We start from the raw sequence: 11,954 nt of genomic DNA on the forward strand, positions 1-11,954 counted from the left end.
TCCCATTTTTATATATGTGTACACACACACACCAAAATGGCTGGCTATGAGACAATGATAACAGGTCATGGCTTAATTCTGTAATGTGAAGCTCATCAAAACCTTGGCCGATTTATCTATAACATCTGCCCTTCCAGCCAAATCTGCCACTTTACCCACCTTCAACTGTCAGCTGCCCTCACCTGCCAGGAGGGAGTGGATGTCAAATAAAGTGAGATGAAAAGATACACAACTGGCTCAGTGCCTCTACCTGTGCTTTGGTGACTGCTGGATGAATCACAACTTAAACGCTTTTCACGTATTTTACCTGACTGTAGTCCTTTAGGGTTGACTCTTGGTTTTTCCTTTAGTGAAAATCATTATCCTGATTTAGCCGAAGGCATTTGAATCAAGATGAGCCTGCATTTCCTTCAAGCTCAATCTCATCGATTCCAGTTACCCTCAATTCCACTCCACCTCAGTCAGTCACCATCATGGACTTACTTGAAACTGCCAAGATACTGAACTCTGACTACCCCAATCTGTTATCCTGTTAGCCTTCCCTCCAGTTCCCTCTAACCCAACCTTGAATGCGCTTTGGAATTGTTCGAGGTGGCTCCGAAAGTACTGATGCCTGGGCCCCACCTCCAAAGACTGTAAACTCATGATCTCAAGTATTTCAGCCCCTCTCATTCTCCCAATCCTCCACCCCCATTAGGATACATTTTCCTCCCTAATCAATCTGGATCCGTGGGTCAGACAGGTCTTTGTATGTGCCACTAGTCTTGTTCTTCTTTCTTTTTCTGATACTCTCACCTGCCACTCCCAGCCAAGGAAACGCCCACTTTTCCTTCTGTGACCTCACCTGTCTAGAGAAACGATTCCTCCATGCATCCAGCTGCTATATTCAATAGCTTTTCCCTCTGTCTTCATCTCTTCTGGCAAGGAAATGTTATTTGACACTCCTGACTTTCCTTCTTGAAGCTCCAGCTTCCCTTTGCTCCTGCGGGAAGATGAACTTTCAGCTTCTCCTATCCCTTTATTCTTTTTCCCTTCACTGGTTTTCTTACTCTGCCCACTGCTCGTTGGTCCCCCATAATGCCTACCCTCTTAGCTTCTTCCGCTATACTGTCTAACTTGAATGTCTCGTCCTCCCTCTCCTTCTGCATTGCTCTCACCTCTCCGCGGAAGGCTCCAAAGTCTCCATCCTTACACTTCTACACCCCTGCTCCAGATGCACAGTTCCTGTTCTATGTGATACGCCCATACATGTATCGTGACGTCATCTCAAACTCAACATATCCAGAACCAGATACATCATCTTTCTGAGATGAATAAGTGCTTAGCACCGTGCCTAGCACGTGACAGGTACTCAAAGGGAAGCTACTATTCCCTGTTCTCCATCTTCCCCATTGGGGAAGCCTTCCTAAAACAGTTTTAATGATGCCTTTTTGCTTTTTTACCTTCTATGGCCTACCTCTGCCTAACAAAACATGAGGAAACCCCTACATTCAAGATCTGACATTCAAGACTAAAATGACACCACCAGGGGTTTATATTCATCACTCCCCGCTCATGCTCCAAACTTCATTTGTGCTGGTCATCTGCCTATTTCTCTCACTGCTCTGCTCTCGACTACAGGAAATGACATTTCCCAGATGCCAAATGACTTTGCAGTGAGACACTGACCTAAGACAAGGGGAGGAGAAGCAAGAAGTCAGGGTATTTCTCTCCCTCTCTGCCTTGGGTTAGGTTGCAGCTCTGCCATCTCCCACCTCCCACCAGGCAACCTCCCACCATTGGATACCCCAGGATTCTGGGTTCTGGGAACACCGTCTCCTCTCATTATCCCCCTGGCACTAGGGGTGATAGAGGTTTCCTACTATTGCAATATCTGGGTTGCCTACACTTTCATCACCTGTGTGACAATTCCCCATATTAAATTCTCTAAAGTGATGTGTCTTTCTGCCTAGACCCGACAGATTTCAGCCAAACCAAACTAGTTGATATTGAGTGGTCAGTCAACATATACCAAGTGCTGTGCATGCCAGCTACTGTGCTGGATACAGTGAGTTTTCACCTTTTATCTTTGTTCATATGGGTAACTCCACCTAAAATATTTTCCTTGCCTCCAACTCACCTAACAAAATACTACTGACCTTTCAAGCCCATTCAGAAACCAGTAGTTTGAGCATCTACTCTGTGCAAGGCAATGTGCCAGGTGCTGGCGGTGCCCAGGGAAGGAATGAGACCATCCCAGGCATCACTGAGCTGACACTCTACATTTCTTCATAAAATATTTTTTCAGATTTTTCCCCACCGATATGTACATTCTTGAAATTTCCATTTGTGCTTATTTTTACTTTGTTTTTAATAAACACTATATAGCACTTACTTAAGTGCCAGGCACTGTTCTAAGGACTTTCAACTCACTTTATGTAACCATTATGTATGTATGTACATATGAAACATATTACATACATATGTAACAATTTAGGTTACCTTTAGGTAAACCTAAGAGGTAGGTGCTACTATTAACCTCATCATTTTATGAATGAAGAAACCGAGGCACAGAAAGGTTAAGTAACCTGCCTCATGTCACAGAGCTAGTACGTGTAACTGTCACACTTTCATTTTAGCCTTGCACTATAGCTATCTGCATACCTATTTCAGCATCAACAGCAGAAGCTGCGTTTTTTCCCCTTTCTTTTACAGTTACAGAACACATGGTTTTTAGCTGGGACTGTGTCCACCTTGGGGGAAAAAAAAAAAGCTAAGATTCCCACCTTTCCATGGGATGTGAGTGAATGTGGTATGTGCAACTTCTGGGAGGTGTCCTTCAAAGAAGGGTGAGCTTGGAATGGGGCTCTGTCCCTTTATCTTCTCCCCACTAACTAGTATGCTGACCTGATGGCAGGGGCAGGAGCAATCATCTTGGACCATGAGGTGGAACCTGCATGTTGAAGATGGAAGAATAAGGAGCCTGGGTCTCATGATCAAGCAGCTGCCATTCCCCGGACTTTCACATGAGAAAGAAACCTCTATCTTGGACTTCCCTGGTGGCGCAGTGGTTAGGAATCGGCCTGCCAGTGCAGGGTACAAGGATACGAGCCCTGGTCCAGGAAGATCCCACATGCCGCAGAGCAACTAAGCTCACGTGCCACAACTACTGAAGCCCGCGCACCTAGAGCCCGTGCTCTGCAATGAGAAGCCACCGCAATGAGAAGCCCGCGCACCACAACGAAGAGTAGCCCCTGCCTGCTGCAACTAGAGAAAGCCCGCACACAGCAACAAAGAACCAATGCAGCTGAAAATAAATAAATGTATTAAAAAAAAAAAAAGAAACCTCTAGCTTGCCAAATCCACTGTTACTTTGGTTTCCTGTCACTCATAGCAAAACCAACCCTAATTAATGGAATCACCAATCCATGGCCCCCTGTCCCTCACTAGGACGAAAAGTTGAGTAAGAAAATGCACTCTTACTCAACTTTGTATTTCTTTCCAATATGGTTCCTTGCACAAAGCCAGTACTCAAAGAGAAAAAAAAAAAAAAATATATATATATATATATAGAATAGAATAGAAGGTGGATGAAGTTGTAGAATATTTTAAAAATGCTGATGGATGTACAAAGCCCAAGAGGAAGCTGGAATGAAACCACCCCTAGCCGCTGGTCTTTAGAGTCTGTACTGGGTACAGGTGGCACAGGATGGGAATGTCTCCACCTTTGGGGCAGCTCCCACTTTGTGACTACCTTCCTGGAATCCTGGGTGTGTGAGGTATAGCAGTGAAAGAGGGCACAAAGGAAATAGGTCCTCAAACATGAACACCTATGATTTTCCCTTCTCCACCTTCATGCTTTTTCCTCTGCCCTCTTCCTACTTGCCTCAGAAGAGCAGGCACTTTTCCATCATGCCGAGGCTAATCCTTTCACCTTACCCCCATAACATCTTCGCACCCTAACTTCCTCATCCATAAAATAGAGATAATTCATACTTCTTAGGATTGGAGGGATAATTAAATGGCAAGGGTTAAATAAAGTTGCTGGCATAAAGCAGGTGTTTACAAAAACGTGAGATGTCTTCCTTTTCCTCTTGACTCCGTTCTCCTGAAGAGGAAACTTGCTCCATCAGTTCTTGGAGATAATGCTTTCTTCTCCTGGTTTTCTTCCTACCTCTCTAGCTACCCTTTTTGTTCTCTTTGAAGAACTCATTCTTTGCCTATCCTTCAACTGTCTGTGCTCTGGGTTTCTGTCTTCAACCTTCATCTCTCCTTACTCGATCTATACTCTCCTTGCACAATCTCACCTGTGTCCAGAGCTTAAAGTGCCATCTGTAGGTGAATAAATTTTAAATCTCAAGCCTAGATCAGTCTCCTCAGCTGCAGACCTTCTTTTGCTTTCCTCTCTCCCTACATATTTACTTTCCTTTAGTTCTTTCATTCAATAAATATTTATTGAGAGCTTGCCATGTCCTCGGCATTGAATATCAACCGCCAACTGTACATCTTCTCCAGGATGTTCCACAGAGACCTCAGGCTCAACACATAGAAATAGGAACTTAGTTTTCCCCAAAACCCACTTCTCTCTCCTTCTGTCTCCTTTGTGACTGTTTCAGCATCCACTCATTTGCCCTAATTAGAAATGGGAGTCTTTTCTGACTGTTCCCTTTCTCTCCTCTATATATCCCTTAATTCATCAAGTCCCATCAATTTGGACTCCTTTAATCTCTCTCCAATTTGTGTGCTTATCACACTCCCCAAACACCTCCCTAGTTCCAGCCCTCATAATTTTCTTACCTAGATGACCTTAACTGCCCTGAACTGGTTGTAGAGCCTCCTGTCTTGTGCTATTCCAGCCTGGAAGCCACAATGTGGACAGAGGGCTGATACAGAACACACATCCAAACCCACAGCTAACATCATACTCAATGATAAAAAGCTGAAAGCATTCCCTCTAAGATCAGTAACAAGACAAGGATGCCCACTCTCGCCACTTTTATTCAACATAGTTTTGGAAGTCCTAGACAAGCGATCAGAGAAAAAAAGGAAATAAAAGGAATCCAAATTGGAAAGGAAGAAGTAAAACTGTCACTGTTTGCAGATGACATGATACTATACATAGAGAATCCTAAAGGTGCCACCAGAAAATGACTAGAGCTCATCAATGAATTCAGTAAAGTTGCAGGATACACAATTAATATACAGAAACCTGCTGCATTTCTATACACTAACAACGAAGTATCAGAATGAAGAATTAAGGAAACAATCCCATTTACCATCACATCAAAAAGAATAAGAGGGACTTCCCTGGTGGTCCAGTGGTAAAGAATCTGCCTTCCAATGCAGGGGACACGGGTTCAATCCGTGGTTGGGGAACTAAGATCCCACATGCTGTGGGGCAACTATGCCCACGTGCTACAACTACTGAGCTCGTGCGCCTCAACTAGAGAGCCCGTGTGCCACAAACTTCAGAGCTCATGCACTCTGGAGCCCACATGCCACAACTACAGAAGACAAAACCTGCACACCACAACTAGAGAGAAGCCCACGCACTGCAATGAAGAGCCCGCATGCTGCAGCAAAAGATCCTGCATGCCTTGACAAAGATCCTGCATGCCACAACTAAGACCCGACACAGCCATAAAAATTAAAAAAATTTTTTAAAAAAAGAATAAGATGCCTAGGTATCTGTTTTGTAAATAAGTTCATTTGTATCTTTTTTTTTTTTTTGCAGTACGCGGGCCTCTCACTGTTGTGGCCTCTCCCATCGCAGAGCACAGGCTCCAGATGCGCAGGCCCAGCGTCCATGGCTCACAGGCCCAGCCGCTCTGCGGCATGTGGGATCTTCCCAGATTGGGGCACAAACCCGTGTCCCCTGCATCAGTAGGTGGACTCTCAACAACTGCACCACCAGGGAAGCCCCATTTGTATCATTTTTTAAGATTCCACATATGAGTGATATCTAAGGAGTCAAACCTATCTAAGGAGTCAAAAGACCTGCACTCCGAAAACTATAAGACACTGATGAAAGAAATTGAAGACCACACAAACAGCTGGAAAGATATACCATGTTCTTGGATTGGAAGAATCAATACTGTTAAAATGGCCATACTACCCAAGGCAATCTACAGACTCAACACAATCCCAAATTACCAATGGTATTTTTCACAGACCTGGAACAAAAAAATTTTTAATTTGTAGGAAACACAAAAGACTCCAAAAATAATAATAGCCAAAATAATCCCGAGAAAGAACAGAGCTGGAGGAATCATGCGCCCTGACTTCAGACTATACTACAAAGCTACAGTCATCAAAACAGTATGATACTGGCACAGAAACAGACACCTAGATCAACAGAACAGGATAGAAAGCCCAGAAATAAACCCACACACTATGGTCAAAATTAATCTATGACAAAGCAGTCAAGAATAATCTATGAAGAAAAGACAGTCTCTTCAATAAATGGTGCTGGGAAAAAGGGGACAGCTACATGTTTAAGAATGAAATTAGAGTATTCTCTAACACCATATAAAAAATAAACTCAAAATGGATTAAAGACCTAAATGTAAGACTGGATACTATAAAACTCCTAGAGGAAAACATAGGAAGGACATAACTCTTTGACATAAATCGCAGCAATATTTTTTTGGACTTCTTTCCTAGAGTAATGGAAATAAAAACAAAAATAAACAAATGGGGCAAAATTAAACTTAAAAGGTTTTGCACACCAAAGGAAACCATAGACAAAACAAAAAGACAACTTACGGACTGGGAGAAGATATTTGCAAACGACGCTACCAACAAGGGATTAACTTCCAGAATATACAAACAGCTCATACAGCTTAATATCTAAAAAACAACCCAATAAAAAAAATGGGCAGAAGACCTAAACAGACATTTCTCCAAAGAGGACATACAGAGGGCCAACAGTCACATGAAAAGATGCTCAACATCACTAATTATTAGTGAAATGCAAATCAAAACTACAATGAGGTATCACCTCACACCAGTCATTACGGCCATCATTAAAAAGTCTACAAATAATAAATGCTGGAGAGGGTGTGGAGAAAAAGGAATCCTCCTACACTGTTAGCAGGAATGTAAATTGGCGCAGCCACTATGGAGAACAGTATGGAGGTTCTTTAAAAAACTAAAAATAGAGTTACCATATGATCCAGCAATCCCATTCCTGGGCATATATTTGGAGAAAACTCTAACTCAAAAAGATACCTGCACCCCGATGTTCACAGCAGCATTATTTATAATAGCCAAGACATGGACACAATCTAAATGTCCACCAACAGAAGAATGGGTAAAGAAGATGTGGGGGGGGTGTTATGTATAGAATTTTAAAAATATATTTATTTTTTAATTTATTTTGGTTGTGCCAGGTCTTAGCTGTGGCACGTGGGATCTTCATTGTGGCATGTGGGATCTTTTAGTTGTGGCATGCAGGCTTTTTAGTTGTGGCATGCGGGCTTCTTAGCTGTGGCATGCAGGCTCCTTAGTTGCAGCATGCATGCAGGATCTAGTTCCCTGACCAGGGATCGAACCCAGGCCACCTGCATTGGGAGTGTGGAGTCTTATCCACTGGACCACCAAGGAATATTATATATTATATTAATATTATATATTCCATATATATATAATGGAATATTACTCAGCCATAAAAAAATAATGCCATTTGCAGCAACATGGATGGACCTAGAGATTACCATACTAAGTGAAGTCAGAGAAAGACAAATATCATATGATATCACTTATATGTGGAATCTTAAAAATGATACAAATGAACTTATTTACAAAACAGAAATAGACTCACAACTAAAGAAAACAAATTTATGGTTACCAAAGGGGAAAGGGGGGGAGGGAAATTTGGGATTAATCGACAGAGACTACTATATATGAAATAGATAAACAACAAGGACCTGCTGTATAGCACAGGGAACTATACTCAGTATCTTGTAATAACCTATATTGGAAAATAATCTGAAAAAGAATGCATATGTATATGTATATGTATAACTGAATCAATTTGCCAGACACCTGACACATGGTAACTCAACTATACTTCTATAAGAAAAATTTAAAAGGAAAAAGGTGGGGCCTCCCTGGTGGCGCAGTGGTTGAGAATCTGCCTGCTAATGCAGGGGACACGGGTTCAAGCCCTGGTCTGGGAGGATCCCATATGCCGCGGGGCAACTAGGCCCGTGAGCCACAATTACTGAGCCTGCACATCTGGAGCCTGTGCTCCGCAACAAGAGAGGCTGCGATAGTGAGAGGCCCGCACACCGCGATGAAGAGTGGCCCCCACTTGCCACAACTAGAGAAAGCCTTTGCACAGAAACGAAGACCCAACACAGCAAAAATAAATTAATAAACTCCTACCCCCAACATCTAAAAAAAAAAAAAAAAAACTTTAAAAAAGAAAAAAGCTAGGCAATGGTTTCCTATTGCCTTTAGGGTGAAGTCCACACTCCTTAACATGGTGTACAAGACCTTCAGGACATGGTCCCTGCTGGAATCACCTTGTAAAGAGATATCTTGTTTACATATTTCTCTATGCTTAGTAGGAGGAGCTCCTAAAGGGTGTATTTATGGCTGAGATCCAGCACGGAGCAGAACATAAGGAGTTAATAAATGTTTGTTAAATCAAATTCAGAAAATCTTTAATGGATAAGCAGTATCAGGGCTGACTATTGGAAAGTGAACTTAAGAACAGGCACCAAATGCTTTTTATTCCTTCCTCATTAGCTTAGGAATTTTTTTGCTCTATCTTTTTAAAATTAACTTATTACAAGGATAAGATAGGCTTATTATGAAAACGACTCAAACATTACAAACAGGCAATCAGTAAAAAGACCCCCACCCTTCATACCACTGTCCCTCCTGCCCCAGCACTGTTAACCGTTCATATATCCTTCCAGAAATTTTCTCTGCACACACAGTCATGCTAATATACATTATTACTATTATTATTATTAGCATTACTTAACATAAAAAGAATATTAAGTACTCATTTACGTATCAATTTTTTTCATATAATCTTGGTTATTTTTCCATAGCAGTATATATGGATCTTCCTCATTTTTTAAACGTCTGCGTTGTATTCAATTCAATTACAAGGCTCTACCTTACTTTCTTCAAACAGTTCATTATTGATGGACATGTAGGTTATTTCCAGCTTGAGGCCATTCTATTAAAAAAAATTTTTTGTTTTTACCCACCGTGCAGGGATCTTGTAGGACCTTAGTTCCCTGACCAGGGATCAAACCCGGGCCCTTGGCAGTGAAAGCGTGGAGTCCCAACCACTGGATTGCCAGGGAATTCCAGAGGCCATTTTAAACAATGCTGCATTTACAGAAGAAAATTAAATGTAAATCTCACCAACAACATACCCTACATGTTATGAAACAGCTGAAAGATGGTTTCTAGTTGTAGTTTCAATCCATGTCTTGTTATGAATGAAGGTGAGCATCTTTTTATACATACAATAATTTGTATTTCTTTTTTGTAATTTATCTGTTCTTGAGTTTGGTCATTTTTCTATTGCATCGTTGGTCGTTTTCTTACTGGTTTGTAGGAGTTATTTACATTTTAAGGAAACCAGCCCTTTTTTTGTGATATGTATTGTAATTATTCTTTCCCAGTTTTTTTGATTTTGTTTACGGTACCTTATTTTTTGTCTTAGAGAAATTCATATATTTGTATTTATCAATTTTTTAAATTCTTCTAGGTTTGGGGTTATATTGCACTCAGTTTATTAAATAACTTCATCACGTTTTATTTTAGTGCTTTTCCTGGTTTTATTTTTATACCTGTATTTTCTTCATCCAGAATATACTTTTGTAAAAGGAGTGAAGTGGGAATTTTGTCCCAGAACCACTGATAATGAACATTCTTCCTCTTCTACACTAATTTGAAATGCCACTTTTATCATTGTTAGTGAGAGTAAAATGGATACAATCTCTATGAGAGCAACTTGGCAGTATCTATCAGAGAATGCACAAATAAACCTTTGACACAGCAATTCAACTTCCTAGGAATCTATCCTACAGATACGTTTGCACTTGTGTACAATGATGTAAGAATAAGGATGTTCACTGAAACATTGTTTGTAACAGGAAAATACTGGACACTTAAACGACCAACTATTGGGGACTATTAAATCATTAGGTACAATGGAACAAGGCAGCTCTATTGTATTAATAAGTGAACTAGCAAGCATAATATACTACCAATCGTAATGCTATGTCACCTATATCAGTAACATCAACAAACATAAAGAAAGAGAATAGATATAGAAATGCTGACATGTGCATAAAATAAATCTGAAAATACTTCCAAGAAACCATTTTCACTGATGGCTTATAGAGAATTGAAAGGCTGGGATACAGGAAGAACAAGGATGTTTACTCTTCCCTGTACCTTTTTTGACAATTTTGGATTTTGTATTTTTTGCATGAATTGTTTGTTACAATGAGTTTTTAAAATTTCATTCATTCATTCATTCGCCTTTAGCGAGGTGGAACCCTAACCTCGTGCGAAGCTATGAACTGTCAGGAGAAGAAGTACAAGACAGTCATCCCTGCCTAGAGCAGCTGACAAGCAGAGTGGACCTCGGGTCTCTTTGCACCGGAATCGTGGAGGACGGGAGAGGGCGTTCTTATTCGAAAGTCAGATTCCTGGGCCCCACCTTGATCGACTGAATGAGAGGGACGCCCAGAAATCTGCATTTCTGACAGGATCCCACTGGGGATTCAAGTACATGTCAATTCGTAAGCCTTCTGGGCTGGAGGGGCAGCTCACTGTGTGGGCGCGTTTCCTCGTCCTTTGCTCACCCCTCCCTAGCAGCCACGCGCGCGCTCCTGGCGAGGGGCGTACCCCCGGGACCTGGGGGCAGGTCTCCCAAAACACCCTAGACCCGGGCCTCCCCCGCGTTCTGCTCAGGCTGAAACCGCGAGGCTTTGCTTCGCCGCCGCCCAGGCCGCTCTTCCCAGTTTCCGGATCCGGCTCCGGAGTCTGCAGGGCCCAGGCCCAGAGCCACTGAGCCAGGGAAGCAGGGGAAAGGAGAGACCAGAGGTGCGAGCAGCTAGAGGTGAAAGAGCTGCAGAAGCCGAAGGCAGTGGGCAGATGATGCGAGGCCAGTTCAACCCTTCAGGAAAATGAAAGAAATGTCAAGTGTAGAAAATAAATTACGTACTGGGGGAAAAACTGCGACTCCGCCGGGACTCGAACCCGGAACCTTTGAATGCCTTCAGCCTCTAGAAGTCCAATGCGCTATCCATTGCGCCACGGAGCCACCTGTTGGACTCTCTGCGCATCTGCTCTGTTAAGCCAGAGGCGACGGCCCCGCGCCCTTGCCACCGCCCCCTTAGCCGTCGGTCTGTATCGCAGAGGCCAGGACACTGACAGACACCGGCCGCAAGCACCCGTCCTCACCCGGAGACCACCTCTTAACGAAACCGGCGAGTCTTGCAAGCGAAGGGCGGGCGCGAGTCCGCCGGGTGCCGGCTGGTGCGTCTGAGGACAGCCGCAGCCCCGTCTCCGGCCCGCCCTGGGCACCGCCGTACCTGGCCGCGCAAGACAAATCACGCCCGTGCTCTTCGTCCCCAGCTCCCTTCCTGCCTGATCGCCCCCGCCTACCCGCTCTCCCGCGGCCGGTTCCGCCCGGCCTGGCCCCGCCCCGGCGATGCAGGCCCCAGGCTCGCCGTTGAGCCGTTGAGCCGGGCCGGTGACGCCGGGCACTTACGTCGCACCTTTTAGCGGCCGATCCCGAGCGGCGACACCTTGGACTTTGAGGCGTAGGCAGCGGCCCCTCCCGGGTCCCGGGCTCTTTCTTGGCCGCCCGCGGCCGGGATCTGCCGCGGCAAGCGCGGGTCGCGGCGACGTCTGTGTGAGTGCCTGTGCGTGTTTATTTGCGCGGGGTTCGGTAAAACGGTGTTTGGGTTGCATTTCGCTCCCCACAGACCCAG

General features: G+C 43.6%; 1 long non-coding RNA gene and 1 other non-coding gene across 4 annotated transcripts in view; both read right to left on the reverse strand.

Moving 5' to 3' along the window:
• LOC115859597 (uncharacterized) overlaps positions 1–11,589 on the reverse strand; it is a 22,576-nt gene extending 10,987 nt beyond the window's left edge. Inside the window, exons 1-2 of one of the 3 annotated variants that reach the window (XR_011376814.1) lie at positions 11,422–11,589; positions 845–982 (exon numbers count right to left, since the gene is read on the reverse strand). This is a non-coding gene — a long non-coding RNA (uncharacterized lncRNA). The other 2 variants (XR_011376813.1, XR_009564678.1) reach the window with 2 other exon arrangements.
• TRNAR-UCU (transfer RNA arginine (anticodon UCU)) lies at positions 11,197–11,281 on the reverse strand. The gene is given in 2 exon segments: positions 11,197–11,232; positions 11,245–11,281. It is a non-coding gene; the product is annotated as a tRNA-Arg (tRNA).
• Positions 11,590–11,954: the final 365 nt, after the last annotated feature.

Source organism: Globicephala melas, chromosome 1 (genome assembly GCF_963455315.2).
Source record: "Globicephala melas chromosome 1, mGloMel1.2, whole genome shotgun sequence".
Classification (NCBI taxonomy): domain Eukaryota; kingdom Metazoa; phylum Chordata; class Mammalia; order Artiodactyla; family Delphinidae; genus Globicephala; species Globicephala melas.